Source organism: Otolemur garnettii, unplaced genomic scaffold (assembly GCF_000181295.1).
Source record: "Otolemur garnettii isolate 467f Iridium unplaced genomic scaffold, OtoGar3 scaffold00083, whole genome shotgun sequence".
Taxonomy (NCBI): domain Eukaryota; kingdom Metazoa; phylum Chordata; class Mammalia; order Primates; family Galagidae; genus Otolemur; species Otolemur garnettii.
In genome coordinates this window covers 6,874,654-6,879,430 of record NW_003852478.1, presented here as the reverse complement: position 1 = coordinate 6,879,430, position 4,777 = coordinate 6,874,654, and positions in this window count along the sequence as shown.

Below are 4,777 nucleotides of genomic sequence, written 5' to 3'. Positions count from 1 at the left end.
AGTCCCAGGGAGAGGGGCTGGGGGAGAGAGTCCCAGGGAGAGGGGCTGGGGAGAGAGTTCCAGGGAGAGGGGCTGGGTGACAGAGTTCCAGGAGAGGGGCAGCCATAAGACTAGAATGTGCAGGATGTATGCAAGGCGAGGCAAGAGCCCCGTGACCGGGTGTGGTGAGCAAGGGAGAGGCCAGAATGAGGTGAGGACAGATGGTGTAAGCCAGCAGTTCTCAATCTGTTGGTCATGACCCACAGGAACTGTATTGAAAGGGTTGCAGCATTAGGAAGGTTGAGAACCACTGGTGTAAGGCTTTGCTGGGCACTAAAGGACTTTGGTATTTATTTTAAGTGAAGTCTCATTGGAGGATTTGAGCAAAGAAATGTCATGATCTGATTAATTTTTTAAAAGGATCACTCTGGCTCAAATGTTGAAAAAAGATGCATTAAAAGCAAGGGCGACAGCAGGGATTCTAGTTAGAAGGCTTTCGCAATAAAGTTAGTGAAGGACGACGCCAGGGAAGACCAGGATGAGGATGGCAAAGATGGTGAAGAGTGGGTCCGTTTCGGACACACTGTAGATTTAAAACTGATGCGATTTCTCAAAGTTCTGCTTGTATTTAAGAACCTGGAAAACTGTAAAAGTGTATTTTGCTCTCATATTAACAGTGCAAAAAGTCTGGATCATTTACAAAATTAGGACTTTCCTTAAGTCCATCAGAAAGCTGAGATCTCAAGGCAACATGGCTGCTAAAGCTCCAGCCATCACATCTGGGTTTCAGGCAGAAAGAGGGGGATGAAGAGGGGATAATCAGCTTTCTCTGCTTCTTTTAAGGAAGGAAAATGCGGTTTTAGAAACAACCCTTCCCAGTCTACTCATGGGTCCCACGGTCAAGTCTAACAACAAAGAAATGTGGGAAGAGCAAGTATGTACCCGAGTCTGTTTATTTCTGCCTCCCTCCCCTCTGCCCCTCCTTCCTTTTTTGATTCAGGGCCTCACCGTGTCACCCAGGCTGGAGTGCGATGACATGATCCTAGTTCAGGGCAGCCTCAAACTCCTGGTCTCAAGTGATTCTCCTGCCTCAACCTCTAAAGGGCCGGGATTACGGGTGTGAACCACCTCGCCCAGCCTGGGTCTGAGTCTTCTGCCAAAAGTCAGGTTCAGTTAGTAGGAAGCAAGGGAGCATGTAATATTGGACAGACCATACCCACAGAGTCTAGTCCATGTGTATTATTTGAGATAGTGTGTGCACAATAATCTGAAACCCACATCTGGCACAAAATAGGTCCTCAATAACTGTATTTTTTTAAGCTGAAGAAAGAAAACTTCTTTGAGATGGAGGAGTAAGACGTGACCTGGATGTTAGAGGTCAGTTTCCCACACTCCAGGCCTGACAAATTGAAAGTTTATACTTGATTTTGTGAATCCTTAGGATACTCAGCAAAGACCTCGCCATCCATTCTCAGAGCAGTATTAACAGTTGGAGGGGTGGCTCTCCGTATATCTTTAACGGGTGGGATGGTTATTATAAACCGTGAGAGAAGAAACGGAGCCAGATGCAAAACGTCTCAGGAAATGAGCAAAGGCAGAGGTAGCCCTGATTCTGGAGAGGGTTTTGAGAGGTGGAAAGCGAATGGTGTGCAGTCTGTGACTGTGTTGTGAAACACACATGTGTATCGTGCAGACAGCTCCCAGGCTGCCAAGTCCTTCTTTAGAGCTGTGACAGAGGATGGTTTCCAAGCACCCATATGTAAATTATCACGACATGTCCCTTCTATCAACTTTAAGCAGTTATTTCAATAATCTTAACTGTTTTGCTTATAAGAAATTATAAGTATAAATTTTACAGTCTGTGTCTACACAGTCTAAGAGAGGAACTGATTTAAACCTTGAGTTCTTTATCAAAGATAACCAACCAGTATGATGAATTCAAGCTCGCCACAAAATCATTTCCATAATCAGAAATTCCTTCTCTTAGGTTTCTGCTGCTAGCAGGTGTAGATCATGATTTTCTTGCCTGTGCTTAGTTTCTTGAAGGTGGGTGATCCTACAAATCAGAAGCATCACAGACATGACGGATCCTTGTCTTTTCCCAGTTAACATTCTGGATCCCCAAAATCTCCTTTCCTATGGAACTACAAAAAAGCACAGAACACCCTGTGTGGATGACAGTTTGGAGATCATATATTTAGTGGAGTTTATGTTAGTTCAAATAATTGTTTATGTAGTCAATGCCCAGTTAGGGATCTTAATTGAATTGCAAGCCAAAAGTATATGTTTTATAATGATTTACTTCATTGTAGATGAATATTAGCTGACGTTATCATGCACTTAAGTTAAACACTATAACTAATTACAAACAAATGAAGCGGGATTGTTTTGCTTTGAACGCCAATCCTTGTTTACCCAGGAGGGTTGTTGTATTAGCTTGGATACATGCTCTGATGCTCTAGTGAAGACTCCAGACACCAGTGACTTAATAGAAGTTCATGCACTCATGCAGGAAGGTGCTCAGGACTTGTCCAGCACCTTCGCAGCCACCATGATGGACCCAGATTCCTTCTGATTTTGCTGTCCTGTCTCTTGACATGTGTGTTTTATTCCATGCCTGTCTTAGGCTGCCATAACAGAATACCAGAGACGTGGTGGCTTAAGCAATAGGAATTTATCTTCTCACAGTTCTGGAGGCTGGAAGGCCAAGGCCAAGGCCAAGGGTCCAGCAGAGTTGGTTTCTGGTCAGGTCTCTCTTCCTGGCCTGCAGACAGCTGCCTTCTTGCTGTGCCCTCTCGTGGCCTTTCCTCTGGGTACACGTTCCTGGGGCCCCTCCATCTTCTTACAGGATGCCAGGCCTATTTGTGTAGAGTCTCCCCCATCACTTCACTCCACCTTTCTCCCCTCCTATGAGCTGTATCTCCAAATACAACACACAGAAAGCCAGGGCTTCATCAAGCGAATTTGGTGTGGACACAATTCAGTTCATAACACGGCCCGAGGAAGCTGTTCCAGCAACCCCTACAATCAGATCCCCATTCCAATCAGAAAACAAGGGGAAGAAACAATTCTTCCATTTAAGGGCATGATGAGAAATCTATACACATTGCCTCCATGCAAATACCATTGGCCAGATTCTAGTCACATGACCATACCTAACTGCAGAGCAGTCTGGGAAGATAGATTCTGTACAGGAACTTCCACAATCCTGGATTATGAGCTCTGACAATTAAGTTTGTGAACTCACCCTAGAAAAAGTGCTACATACTTCACTGAGGATTATCATTATGGTCACCTTTGAAGTACTCCTCTTGGCAAGCTATGCACTGAAGCCAGTTCCTAGTCCAGACTTGAAAGTCATTTTGGAACTCTCTTTCTGGAATGGCTATCAAAGCCATTGTCTACCAGGTCTGACAAGTTTGCAGTCTTGCCACCATGTGCCTGTGCTGGCAGCACCATGTGGACAACTTGGTGAGGTTTCATAACCTGGGCATATCAGCACTTCACAGCTGGGTTTATGTCAATGTGTGGCAGCATCTTGCTGAGTGGTGTTCACTATTGTTGTGGTGTGTTTTTGTGTGCTATATGATGACATCTCTGCTGGTCATTCCAGAAAAGGAGTTCCAGAATTGCTCTGAAGGGTGGGCGAGGCTCTGGTGTCAGTGCCTCACTTCCCCAGGGGAGTACTTTGAAGGTGGCCATAGTGAGATTCAGCAATGAGGTCTGTAGCACTTTCTCTAGGATTTAGTCCAAAATTTCATTGTCAGACCTTGTAAATTTCTGCCAGAAGAGGCAAGGAGAGACGACATCGGGAGGTAACCACCAGACTCAGCCACAGCTGGAAATGTTCTCTTTCTCTCTTCAGTATCTCGTTCTGCCCTCCTTTGTTTCCCCTGCAGAGCGCTAATTCCACTGAGGACAACGTGGGAGGAACTTGGCATATCCTGGCAATGGGAGGCCTCCTTCCAGCATCCATCAGAGATCCAGTCACATTCTTATGCTGAAAGGTTCCACTCTCTCTTCAGGGATGAGGAGATAAAATAGAGGAGAGGGTGATACCAGCAGCCATATGAGGGTGATGAGGGGAGGATGTGGGGTCGAAGAAGCGAACTTTTGAATGGAGACATGGGAACATTTCATCTGCTGGTGAGAGTGATAACCTTCTGTCTTATTTTTAAAAATCTCCGACAGGAACAGGCTATTTGTGAGGGACAGGATGTTTAGACCCTGTTCACATCCGACATCATTTCACTCTGAGCAACAACTGGCTCTTGCCTCATGTCTCTTGAAAGTGGAATGTCTCCTTCCGTTAGTCTTTTTAATCTGGTTCCTAAAAAATTGTGCAATTTCCTAATATTTTTCCTATGATACTCTAGCCAATTTCTGCTTTGGGGGACTTCCCCCTGCTGCTTTAAGATTTCCCAAAAGCTTCATATGAACCTATTATTCTTCTCTTTTGTGGGAACTCTTTGTTCCGACATTCACGGAACAGCCTTTTAAAAGTGCATCTTGTCATCCTGGCCCATTTTAGTCAACAAGTATTTATTGAGCACTCCCTTAGCTCTAATGTACTTCTAGTACCATATAAAAGATTTTGAGGTGTGAAAGGACCTAAAAGGTAACCATTCATTTCTCTAAATGTGGAAACTGAGGTCCAAAGAATGAACAATTTGTTCCCAAGGTCATGAGGCTGTTTGAAAGAATAATCTGCAGAATTTTCCTATTTCCTGTCCTCATTAAAGTTTGTGCTTTGATTGAGAAGAGGAAAGAAAGCGTCTGGAATGACAGGGAGCCTCCT